General features: G+C 45.5%; 1 protein-coding gene across 1 annotated transcript in view; it reads left to right on the plus strand.

Annotated features, from left to right (window-relative positions):
• The first annotated feature begins 376 nt into the window (after positions 1-376).
• The window catches only part of RP9 (RP9 pre-mRNA splicing factor), a 43,019-nt gene continuing 29,433 nt past the window's right edge, over positions 377-13,962 (plus strand). Inside the window, exon 1 of the mRNA XM_073678281.1 lies at positions 377-503. The gene's annotated coding sequence lies outside the window, so the exon portion shown is untranslated. The remainder of the gene's footprint in view (positions 504-13,962) is intronic.

Genomic DNA, 13,962 nt, shown 5'->3' on the forward strand with positions numbered 1-13,962 from the left:
TGTCACTCCCCCCCATATAATGCCCCATGCAGGATGTCAATCAAGAAGGAAAAAATTGTGCGGTGTTAGGGAAGCGCTAGAACAACTAGACAGGGAATTAAGGTTATAAAACACAAACCTTTGAGGAAGATAGCTTTTGCTATCGAAACGCATTGTGGCGTTAGAGAGCGTATTAAACAATAAAAGGTTTGTGTTTTATAACCTTAATTCCCTGTCTAGTTGTTCTAGCGCTTCCCTAACACCGCACAATTCTTTCCTTCTTGATTGAGAATCTCCCCTGTGGTGAGCGGTGGAAGCTGCTCTGTTTACAACTAGCTTACTACAGGACCTGCCGTGATGTCATTGTGGAACGCCCACTTCGGCCACACCCTCCCGGTCATGTGACCGCTGAAGCAGGAAGAAACTCTTTACAGCAGTCCCTGTTAAGCTGCGGTCATCATACAGACTCCCACCTGGAAGCGTTTTCCCTTGTTGTGCGGGGCTCCTTGGCACAACAGGACCAGGTGAGTGGTGACAACATCTCCTCCTCACCTTCCCCCGAAAACCTCAGGCTCTTCACCATTGGCGCTCCAACTGTTTTTGTTTTCCATGCAGGATGTCACACACACCCCCCTCCCTTATAATGCCCCAAGCAGGAAGTCACACAAACCATTCCCTTATAATGCCCCATTCAGTATGTCACTCCATCCCCATATAATGCCCCATGCAGGATGTCATTCCCCCCATATAACCCTCTTTTGATGCCCCATGTAGTATGTCACCCCCTCTTATAATGCCCCATTCAGTATGTCACTCCCCCCCCTCTTTTTAATGCCCCATGCCTCCATACATTAAAAAAAAAAAATCAAATACTCACCTCACTCCTCCTCACCTGCTGCCGCTGCTCAGGTCCGGACTCCAGCGTCGCCGGCGTCTTCCTGCTCTGCACTGCCTGTGATGGCTCAGGAGAGTGCACGGGGGAAAGACGTCACTGCACCCTCTGACCTGAGACGTCACAGTGAGCGCAGCAGCAGGAAGACAGCAGATCTGCGGAGGCACGGGGAGAGGTAAGTATTTTGCCGACTGCTGGGGCCCTGAGCAAGCAGAGGGGGGGGGGGCGCTGACACCACTCTCCTCCACTCACGGGTCCCATAGCGCGCCGGTGTGCCCGACGGCGAGAGGGCCCCCCCCTGCTCAGGGCCCCGGGACTTGCCCGGGTTCTGACGCCGGCCCTATTGGTATGCATGGCACCCCTCACCCCCATCCTGGTATGCATGGCACCCCTCACCCTATCCTGATATGTATGGTACTCCTCATCCTGGTATGCATGGCACCCCATCCCTCATCCTGGTATGCATAGTACCCCTCATCCTTATCCTGGTATACGTGGTACCCCTCATCCCTATCCTGGTATGCATGGCACCCCATTCCTCATCCTGGTATGCATGGCACCTCTCATCCCCCAATCCTGGTATGTATGGTACCCCTCATTCCTATCCTGGTATGCATGGTACCCCTCATTCCTATCCTGGTATGTATGGTACCCTTCATTCCTATCCTGGTATGTATGGTACCCCTCATCCCTATCCTGGTATGCTTGGTACCCCATCCCAATCCTGGTATGCATGGTCCCCTCACCCCCCAATCCTGGTATGCATTGTCCCCTCACCCCCCAATCCTGGTATGCATGGTACCCCTCATCCTGGTATGCATGGCACCCTATTCCTCATCCTGGTATGCATGGCACCCCTCATCCCCAATCCTGGCATGTGTGGTACCCCTCATCCCCCAATCCTGGTATGCATGGCACCCCTCATCCCCAATCCTGGTATGCATGGTCCCCTTACCCCCCAATCCTGGGATGCATGGTCCCCTTACCCCCCAATCCCGGTATGCATGGCACCCCTCATCCCCCAATCCTGGTATGCATGGTCCCCTCACCCCCCCAATCCTGGTATGCATGGTCCCCTCACCCCCCTAATCCTGGTATGCATGGTCCCATCACCCCCGCACCAATCTTGGTATGTGTGGTACCCCTCATCCTGGTATGCATGGCACACCATCCCTCATCCTGGTATGCATGATACCCCACATTCCTATCCTGGTATGCATGATACCCCACATTCCTATCCTGGTATGCATGATACCCCACATTCCTATCCTGGTATGCATGATACCCCACATTCCTATCCTGGTATGCATGGTACCTCGCATCCCTATCCTGGTATGCATGGTACCCCATCCCTATCCTGGTATGCATGGTACCCCGCATTCCTATCCTGGTATGCATGGTACCCCTCATCCCTATACTGGTAGGCATGGCACCCCTCACCCTCCAATCCTGGTATGCATGGCACCCCACATCCCCAATCCTGGTATGCATGGTCCCCTTACCCCCCAATCCTGGTATGCATGGTCCCCTTACCCCCCAATCCTGGTATGCATGATCCCCTTACCCCCCAATCCTGGTATTCATGGTCCTCTTACCCCCCAATCCTGGTATGCATGGCACCCCTCATCCCCCAAGCCTGGTATGCATGGTCCCTTCATCCCCCAAGCCTGGTATGCATGGTCCCTTCACCCCCCAATCCTGGTAGGCATGGTCCCCTCACCCCCCCAATCCTGGTATGCATGGTCCCGTCACCCCCCCAATCTTGGTATGTGTGGTACCCCTCATCCTGGTATGCATGGCACCCCATTCCTCATCCTGGTATGCATGGCACCTCTCATCCCCCAATCCTGGTATGTATGGCACCCCTCATCCCTATCCTGGTAAGCATTGTACCCCTAAACCCTTTCAAGCTGCACACATACAAAAAAATAAACACTTACACTCACCTTTCTTCCCTGTGCTCCAGCGCTGCTGTGTCCTGTTCTGCCGGAGGCCAGGGGAGGAGTGCGGCGCCAGAGTACGTGCGTGCCCATACCGCGCAGTCCGGCACCATTTTGCTGAAGACACACTGCAAATGTGTCTTCAGTAAAATGGCGCCGGATAGCGCTATGAGCATGCGCCGATTCCGGCGAAGAGAGGCGCTGCGGAAATGCTCCTCCCGGTCAGGTAAGTATGGCGCCGGAGATCGCTGTATGCGTTCAGTGTCTACATATACCGTGATCTCCGGCGCCATACACACTCCTCTTACCTGTAACGGCTCCATGCAGTTTTTATGATCTGTGTTCCCTGCTTGACAGGGTTTATTGAATTAGCTCACAGGATTACCGTCTCCGGGGCTAGATGGGTACTTCAGGCACTCCAAGGTACAGTTCACACCAGGCAGGTTTGGTACAACTGGCCACAACTAGTGTTATTGGTTTTGTACAACAGCAAAATAAAATACAAAGCATACAAATTAAATCCTAGGCTGATTGGTCACTGACCAAACAGTCAAAATCCTGACTCGCCAGAGCTGCCCTAGTGCACAGCTCCTAATCTGTGCTTTACTCACAGCCGATTTCCCATTGAGTATAGAGGGAGCCATCACCTTGGGGCCTTTTTTTTTTTTTTTTTTACCAGATATGAGCATTGCAAGTGATTAGCTACAGTCATTGCCAACACCTCGAGTGGCTCAATGGAGTAGGGAAAGGGCGCATTTAGACATCTGTGCACATTGGTCTGAGAGCGGAACACAATGCCAATGCGCAGGTCTCCCGAGCGTCACAGCTTCATAGAAATATATGAAATGGTTATCCTTAAGTCGGGAGGCCCGCAGCCAGTCTGTACACTGCGGTCCAATCTCGGACCGATTTGCACGGACCTCTGAATGTGCCCAAATGCACAGTTCTCTGTTACCAAATTAAAGGGAACCTGTCACCAACAAAAACACTATTAACCTGCAGATATAGGGTTAATCTGCAGGTTAATAGCGTTACTAACTGCCCAGTGCCTGCACTAGCCGAACGCTGCAGGGAGAAAATGAACTTTATACTCCCAGGCAGCATTCGGCTTCAGTCACGGGGGCGGCGCCGGCACAGTCATCGCTCTGAGAATACAGAGCGGCTGCTGTAATCGCACTCCCGGCCCTGACTGACAGCCAGCTGCAATGCAGAGCCAGTGTCAGTCAGGGCCGGGGAAGCGGTCACAGCGGCCGCTCTGTATACTCAGAGTGATAACTGAACCCGCACCAGGTCCACCCCCGTAACTGAAATCAGAACACTGAGAGGGGAATAAAGTTTGCTCTCCGCAGCGTTCGGCTGCGTGCAGGCACCGGGCAGGTCAGTAACTCTATTAACCTGCAGGCTAACCCCATGGCTGCAGGTTAATAGCATTTTAGCTGGTGACAGGTTCCCTTTAACTGGCTGGTACATTTAGAGAATATTACAGGAAATGTACGCACCAGCAACCACTTTTTTCCTGATCCTGTTATAACACATACAGAACACGAACACATTTAGTTCAGTTGGTGTATTCACATGTCTGGGTATTTTTTGCACACCAATGGCAGGGTTGCCACAGACATACAACTTTTTTATGGACACATGAGATGACAAAAATAAATCATTAAGCTTATAAGTGATACATATCTACAGACCATAAATCCTATAAGAAGACATAAGCTGCATTCACTGTGAACTGTAAAAGGGTGACAATTACAGTAATAAAAATGGGTACAAGTCTCTCCAGCTGCATAAAAACATCACGGACATATTAAATGTTTGTTACGGACAGGGGAACAAAGTGCCCTATTTTTAAGGACTGGCCAGGAATTTCTGGATGGTTGGCAACCCTGACCAATGCTCCACAAAAAGAAGGAAAAAGGAGGCATGTCCGGTTTCGAAAATTGCACGTTCAAGTAAGTGGGTCTGTGTAAGAAACAAACAAAAAAAAGGTAGCACTCTAATGCCATCTGTTATTCAGTGCTGTCTGTTTTAAGCCACAATCACACGGTCAGTATTTGGTCAGTATTTTACATCAGTATTTGTCAGCCAAAATCAGGAGTGGAACAATCAGAGGAAAAGTATAATAGAAACACGTCACCACTTCTATATTTATCACCCACTCCTGGTTTGGGCTTACAAATACTGGTGTAAAATACTGAACATGTGAACGTGGTCTTATGCTGGGTTTACATAAGTGTATAAAAAAAAATTTCATACAGCAAACTCAGAGCATTTTTTTCTCATTTGTCATCTGTGTGCAATCTGTTTTTATACAGCAGCAGTCATTAAAAAATTTACAAGACTAAATACAGTTTCCAATGTTAAAGAATTGCAAAGTACCCATAGAAATGCTGATACTGCGGCTGCGTATGCCATCTGATTTGTTTTTGTGCACTCACAGACTGGAATGGGTAAGTCTAATCCGACACACGGAAGAAGCTAGTGCATGCTGCAATTTTTTTCACATGCAGATTTTGGACTGAAAATATGCTTGTGTGAACCTACCCTTACACAGAGTACTGTAGGTCATAGGAGAAGTTTGGAAAATCCTTTATCTTTTTTTTCATCCTAAAAAAAATGGATGACACATGGATAATAAAAACTGAGTGACAGACCAAACATGGGTCCAGCACTCTGATAAAAAAAAGTCAACTTCTGTAGAGGAGAAAAAAAAGTGATGCATGAATTTGTCTATAAGTGGTGTTGCAGTTATGCATTTCCGTGATCAGCACCTAATAGGCTAGGTTCACTAACATGTGGTGCTCTATACTAAGAAATATTTTAGGTTGTTGTCAGAATCCCTGAAACACAGAATTCCAATGGAATCTCTGACAGAACCACTTTGGACACTGGCCCTGTTCCAGCAGTGTATGTCTTTTTTGGAAGTGTGGTTGACTACACTTTAATGCACCACTGAAAAAGAATTCGTCAATGTGACGCTGTCAGACTCATAATGATTAATGGCTCTGTTGGGGCTCCATTAGCATCTCCAAAACAACAGAATTCCAATGAAAATCCTGAAGCAGTGCTCAGACCAATAGGGCCCGATTCATCAACACGGGTGCTGAGGAGATGTGCTGGCTGGAGGGAGACGCTCCTGTTTCATGAAGAGATGCATACCACTTTGAGAATCAGGAATGTTGGATGAGTGGCATACACCTGGCGTGCGCCTCGCCACAAACTCTACTCCAGTCCCTGCTCGAGTAAGATCTGTGCCTTCACAATGCTGCCGACCATCATGAATTTGATGAGTGATAGTTGCCATGCCACCATCCCGCCCCAGCTCTACTCATTTTGTCAGAGCTGGGTGAAAATGGCGTGAGAATGCTAAAAGTCGCAAAGTTTTAGCGCAGCCTGAATTTGTGCAAAATATATTATTTTCAAAGCTTTATTATGTCGGAATACTGGTGTAAAAGCTTTGATGAATCAGGCTCATCAAATTTCTGTCTTCTGTTTATAGATGTTAGTGTCAAGGTCTCTCTTTATACTCTTCAGTGCATTAGCTAATTACAGCCTATAGTACATACAGAGGAACATAATTATATTGAGATTCTCATTCAACTTGTCCATTTCTGTGTCTCATCTTTTTTCTTAGCTATTGATGATTTACTGTTATGATCATTTTACAATTTTTCTGCAAATGTGCTAATAAAGAATCCATTTTTAATTGCATCTTTACTGTGCATGAGGTCTGTCTAACATATACTGTAATGCAAGGGAAATCCAACATGTATATAGGATTTATTCTATGACATGTATAACACTGTTAAGGATATGTGCACCTAGCGGTGCTGCTAGAACAATGGACGAACCACTGGTGAATATTACCGCCGGAGTTTTCCTGAAGTGGCTTTGCTTAGAAAAACTTAGTGGGTGAGCTAGTGTCTAAAAGATGCCGTGCGTACATACCCTTTGGGTAATTTTGGTGTCTCATCCTTGCTTCTCCTAATAATGGAAGTACAATTTTGATAACTGAGGCAAATAGGTACACCTTCATTGCATTTTCAAAAAAATGAAAAAGGGGATATCAGCAGTCACGGCACATATTAGAACAACAGTTGGTATTACAGTGCTAAGATGTCTACATGGAGTAAGCATCAGGTTCAGTACCGATAGAATATGAGATCATATAAAAAAACTGTACACTATAACAACATGTAGCAAAAACAGATACAAATTATATTGGCTAGAATCAAAGGGGAAAAAAAGTAGAAAAAGCCTCACCGTGTATACCAAATGCAAGGCAGCCCCCACTTCGGAAAGCCCGGATCCTGCTCCGTTGACCTCCGGTGAATGTACAAAAAATGAAGAAAAGATCCGTGTAGCGTGGAATCAATAAAAAATTAAATTTTATTCCATTTTGTTAAAAACCAGGTAAGGATATCCATGCATTGAAAGAAAGTAGTCATTTCACTTTGACGCGTTTCTGGCTGAAGTCCTTAGAAGCCGCACATCCCACAGGAGGTCATGTATTTCTTTGCATACATCTCTTTGGTTTTCTTCTGAGGTCCTCTGTTCCTGCTGGTTTAAGCCTTTCTTGCCTGGTATGTTTTTGATATTATATGACTTACTTAAATTCATATTACCATAGGGAACATTTGTTTGTTTTTTGTGTATAACATAGTCATATATACGGTATATGCTTGCCCCCTGCCACATATTCTATGTGGGATTGTGGCGCCATCTTGTGGTTTCCCACTTATCAGTTTTAATGTATGACTTTTTGTATTGTTGTAACCAATAAAATTTGTATTTGTTTTTGCTACATGTGGTTCTCGTGTACAATTTTTTATATGATATGGTTTTCAAAAAAATGTCTGATGTGTCACACCAGGTGGTTTAACAACAGCGTCAACTGGTTGGTCCGAGATTTCCCATTCCTTTAGATCAGTGCTCCCCAACTCCAGTCCTCAAGGCCCTCAAACAGGTCATGTTTTCAGGATTTCCTTACTATTACACAGGTGATGGAATTATTGCCTGTGTAGGAGATACAATTATCACCTGGGAAATACTAAGGAAATCCTGAAAACATCACCAGTTACAGTAGTTGGGGAACACTCCTTTAGATGCACCTGAGGTGATCCTTTAAAATAGGACTATATTTAGGCTTACCCTCCAAGAAGTCACAGCATTTGTATATGGTTTTTCCTACTAAATTTGCATGATAATCATATGTGGTTATAAATATATATATATTTTTATCTTTCCTTTGGCCTTTGTTCACACTACTTACTGATTCAATATTCAGTGTTCCAACCTCATGTCCTATCTTTCTCACCTAATCTTCTGTGTAACCTTGTTTTATCCATTTGTTCGTTGATTTATCCCTTTGTACTCTATATTCTTTGTCACTACTACAAATTCTGCAAACACGCATGAATTGGGATCAAGTTAAACGTTTGTGGAATGTGGTGACTATCATACCTAAGGCCAATGCCTCACATATCTGACATTCACACTCTGAGTACAGACCGGCCACGGGTCTCCTGACCAAGACTCAACAGCGTCACACATGCCTATAAGGTTACGTGCACATGATCAGTTTGTGGTCAGTATTTTACATCAGTATTTGAAAGCCAAAATCAGCTGAGGAACAATCAGAGGGAAAAGTATAATAGAAACACCTCACCACTTCTGTATTTATCACCCACTCCTGGTTTTGGCTTACAAATATGGAGGTAAAAAGCTCACGAAATATTCAACATGTGCATGTGGCCTAAGGCTCTTGAATTCAGGTCAGGAGACTCAAGGCTGTCCTAGACATTGCGGTTCTTAGGCCTCATTCACAAGTCTGTGTTTAAATATGTACACAAAAAAAAAATCATCCCAGTGTCAGCAGTGTCTAGGATCAGTTTGTCATCAGTGTACGGTCCTTGTGTCTGAGTTTGCCATCAGCGTACGGTCCTTGTGTCTGAGTTTACCATCAGCGTACGGTCCTTGTGTCTGAGTTTGCCATCAGCGTACGGTCCTTGTGTCTGAGTTTGCCATCAGCGTACGGTCCTTGTGTCTGAGTTTGCCATCAGCGTACGGTCCTTGTGTCTGAGTTTGCCATCAGCGTACGGTCCTTGTGTCCGAGTTTGCCATCAGCGTACGGTCCTTGTGTCCGAGTTTGCCATCAGCGTACGGTCCTTGTGTCCGAGTTTGCCATCAGCATACGGTCCTTGTGTCCGAGTTTGCCGTCAGTGTACGGTCCTTGTGTCCGAGTTTGCCATCAGCGTACGGTCCTTGTGTCCGAGTTTGCCATCAGCGTACGGTCCTTGTGTCCGAGTTTGCCATCAGCGTACGGTCCTTGTGTCCGAGTTTGCCATCAGCGTACGGTCCTTGTGTCCGAGTTTGCCATCAGCGTACGGTCCTTGTGTCCGAGTTTGCCATCAGCGTACGGTCCTTGTGTCCGAGTTTGCCATCAGCGTACGGTCCTTGTGTCCGAGTTTGCCATCAGTGTACGGTCCTTGTGTCCGAGTTTGCCATCAGTGTACGGTCCTTGTGTCCGAGTTTGCCATCAGTGTACGGTCCTTGTGTCCATTTTTGTACTATCAGTGTACAGTCCTTGTGTCCGAGTTTGCTATCAGTGTACGGTCCTTGTGTCCGAGTTTGTCATCAGTGTACGGTCCTTGTGTCTGAGTTTGCCATCAGTGTACGGTCCTTGTGTCCGAGTTTGCCATCAGTGTACGGTCCTTGTGTCCGAGTTTGCCATCAGTGTACAGTCCTTGTGTCCATTTTTGTACCATCAGTGTGTCATCAGTGTATGGTCTGGGTGTCCGTTTTTGTACCATCAGTGTTTTTCACAGATGGATACATAAATTACACAGCTTCTCCTATACTTTGCAATGGTAAATACAGACTTATACTGCTGCCATCCGTGTGCTGTACTTGTTTTTCATGCACCCATAGACTTGTATTGGTACTTTTCATCTGTGATACTGGAGAAAAAAACGGACCCGTCTCGGTGAATTTTGCACGGACACACGGTCTCCGAAAAAACACGGACATGTGAACAGCACCATAGATTATAATAGGTACATGTTCTATCTGTGAAAAAAGTGGCTACAAAACGTATATGGGTGTCTGAATAAGGCCTAATTCTGATGTCTGATATTCGTGTACGAGGGCTATCTGTGGTTTTCACGGATAGCACTCATACCTGTGATAGTCTATGGGGCCATTCACATGTCAGTGATTTTTCAGTCTGCAGAAAATCACAGAGGTATGCCTGATTTTGATTTGAGAGTTGGATCCAAATTGTCAATGCAAGTCTATGGGTATGTGAAAGTCAGACTGCACTTGGTGGTCCGATTTTCATGGACTGTCAGAAAGGAGAAGGTGGAGAAACTTTTTTTTTCTCCATGTACACTCTGCTTAAACTTTGATTGGAATAATCTGTCCATTTGTCTCGTACCTGAGAAAATTGGACGCCGAAATGAGCCCTAATTCTGTAGAAATCACGGTGAGCACATGGATGGCAAGAGTGTGCAATCCGTAATTAACATTGTAATGGATAGGAGATACTTTGTAATGCATTTATTTTATATATAAGAAAAAAACACTGATGGTGAAAACTGACACACTGATGAAAATCAGATAAAAAAAACATTTGTGCACCAGAAAAATCACTGACGTCTGAATGAGGTTTTATATAGCAGTAATATTGGACTTAGTATACCAAGCTTTGTTTAGTATCAGTATGGTGGTATTCATGCATTACAGAGCATTAGCAATGTATTGTCTGTGGTGTTACATAGGACTGCAGGTAACCTCTACTGATCGGTGCTCATAGTTATCAGTGTGTTGTATGAGGTTACATAGGACTGCAGGTAACATCTACTGATCGGTGCTTATAGTTATCAATGTGCTGTGTGAGGTGTTACATAGGACTGCAGGTGACATCTACTGATCGGTGCTTATAGTTATCAATGTGCTGTGTGAGGTGTTACATAGGACTGCAGGCGACATCTACTGATCGGTGCTTATAGTTATCAATGTATTGTCTGTGGTGTTACATAGGACTGCAGGCGACATCTACTGATCGGTGCTTATAGTTATCAATGTATTGTCTGTGGTGTTACATAGGACTGCAGGTAACCTCTACTGATCGGTGCTCATAGTTATCAGTGTGTTGTATGAGGTTACATAGGACTGCAGGTAACATCTACTGATCGGTGCTTATAGTTATCAATGTGCTGTGTGAGGTGTTACATAGGACTGCAGGTGACATCTACTGATCGGTGCTTATAGTTATCAATGAGCTGTGTGAGGTGTTACATAGGACTGCAGGTGACATCATCCACATTTGCAGAAAGGGGACTATGCCTGTAATGGTGACCTGTCATTTGATTCTTGCTGCCCAAACCACAGCCTGGATACATGATAGCAGCCATGTATGGCCATCTGTAATACACCTGCAGAGCTTCAGAGAGAACACAGCTGAAGAGCAGGCCGACCTCACTAGTCAGATGTGGTCCCCGGCCGGCTTCTCCCCACTGCGTTCCAGGTGATTGACAGATACTACCTTGTGTGTACATCAGTGCATCGCCTGGAGCGCAGTGGGGAGCTTCTTTTCAAGCTATACTTTCACTGGAATGCTGCAGCGTTTTGGATACCAATGTACCCGGCTGCAATGGTATAGCCACGGTCTGATTCCTACTGCCCGTGGATTAGGCAGCATGGATCGTGTCACAGGTTCACCTCAGCCTTTGCTGCCAGTAGGCGAAGTTCAGACGATCATATCAATAAAATCATCCGAGTTTCTTCCAGAAAATAAGGACGATATTTCTCCTGTATTGTTCCATGTGGCAATGGTTCTTATACTGCAGCATTGCGCAACATTTACAAGAGAAAATCTAGTTTGTGAAGAATTGTAATGTGTCTGTAAATGTCAGCTGCATTATGCAGGAGCCGGAGGGGATCCGATGTCTTCTGTGCACCCATAGACATGAATAGGAGAGTCTCATCTGAATTCTGCAGAAGACGAGTGATCTGCTTTGTCCTATGGTATAACACCAGTCAGAGTGCTGCCATTCTTACAACAGACAGCGCACTGACCAAAGATGGCGTCCAAGCGGTCCGTGGAGAAAATGGCAGCACTCCGACCAATGTTATTCAGTAGGACCATTCAGATCACCGGTTTTTACATGGACCAAATGTCCTCAAGCATGCACTAGTGTCTTCTGGATTTAGGATGAGACTCACCTATTTAAGTCTATGGTGCTGCTTATGACTAAAGAACAAAGGAGGGGTGTGAGCTACAAGAAGTTGTTTGATTTGTCCCCAAACCTTTGCTGCTTGCACCACAGTTGAAGGGATTTTCTGGCCTTGTGAGGATTCTCCGGTGCCGGCATTTGCATACATGTGGTCACGTGCCGACTAGACATGCGCGGCCTCACTCAATACAAGTGCATAGAGTGAGGCTGGACATGTCTAGTGGGAATGTGGCCAGAAGTATGTAAATCGCAAGCCTGTGGTAACACGACTGCCTGCTCTGGCACAAGTCTGCAGTCACATAAAGTTCTGCAGACTTGTACCCTAAGGCCACGACCCCACGATCAGTATTTGGTCAGTATTTTTTCTCAGGAGTGGGAGCCAAAACCAGGAGTGAGTGATAAATGCAGAATTGGTGACTTGTTTCCATTATACCTTTTCTCTGATTGTTCCTCACCTGGTTTTGGCTCCCACTCCTGAAAAAAAATACTGACCAAATACTGACCAAATATTGATAGTGGGGCCGTGGCCTTAAGCCGGACATCCCCTTTAAGAATGGCTCTGAAGGTAAAAACTGCAAGTATGATATACGTATCTTAACCCCTTTATGACCTATGACGTATAGGTACGTCCAAGGTCGTCTCCCTCCTTTTGATGCGGACAAAGGTGCTGAACCCACATCTTTCCTGGCACGAGAGCTGATCTGATCAGCTGTCATGTGCCCCTAACAGCTGCGGGTGGAATCGCGATCCATCCGTGGCTGTTAACAAGTAAAATGCCGCTGTCAAACTCCGACAGACGCATTTTACAGGTCAGTGCCGGAAGCGCGTCATAAGACCCGCCCTTCGGCCTCCGTGTCACATGACCGTGGACCGCCGATGGGTTGGCATGACAACCCGGGGTCTGCAGGAGACCCGTGTTGTTGCCAAACTGCTGTGAGCGCCACCCAGAGGCTGGCGCTCATAGCAGCTAAGCATTTTTGTTACACATAGCAGGGCTGCAGCGCTCCTGTGTGTATCACAGCCGATGAGAACATCGCAGCTTCTAGTCTCCCATGGAGACTATTGAAGCAAGTAAAAAGGAGAAAAAAAAAGTTTAAAAATATAAAAAAATATAAAAGTTGAAATCACCCCCCTTTCACCCCATTCAAAATAAAACTATAAATAAAAATCAAATATACACATATTTGGTATCTCCAATTTCAGAATCTCTTGATATATCAATATATAAAAAGAATTAATCCGATCGGTAAACGGCGTAACAAGAAAAAAAATCAAAACGCCAGAATTACGTGTTTTTTTGGTCGCTGCAATAAAATGCAATAACGGGCGATCAAAACATCGTATCTGCCCCAAAATGGTATCAATAAAACTGTCAGCTCAGCGCACAAAAAATAAGCCCTGACCCGGCTCCAGATCCCGGAAAATGGAGACGCTACGGGTCTCGGAAAATAGCGATTTTGTAAAACAAAAGAAAAAAAAACCTTTGGATTTTGTTTTCACCACATAATAAAAAAACAACCTGGACATGTTTGGTGTCTACACATTTGTAACCTGGAGAATCACAATAGCAGGTCAGATTTAGCATTTAGTGAACATGGTAAAAAAAAACAAAAAAACATCTGTGGTATTGCACTTTTTTTGTAATTTCACCATAATTAGATTTTTTTTCCTGTTTTCCCACACACGATATGGTAAAACCAGTGATGGCGTTCAAAAGTATAACTCGTCCCGCAAAAAATAAGCCCTCACACGGCCATATTGACCGAAAAATATAAAAGTTATGGCTCTGGGAACAAGGGGAGCAAAAAACAAAAACGCAAAAATGGAAAAACCCTAGGTGGTGAAGGGGTTAAAATTAGACAGTTAATACAACAGGAATAAAAAGCTGGCTGTGCTGGTCCGATCACATGAC

The sequence above is a fragment of the Phyllobates terribilis genome, unplaced genomic scaffold (genome assembly GCF_046119375.1).
Source record: "Phyllobates terribilis strain yellow unplaced genomic scaffold, ASM4611937v1 Scaffold_4__5_contigs__length_816908805, whole genome shotgun sequence".
NCBI lineage: Eukaryota > Metazoa > Chordata > Amphibia > Anura > Dendrobatidae > Phyllobates > Phyllobates terribilis.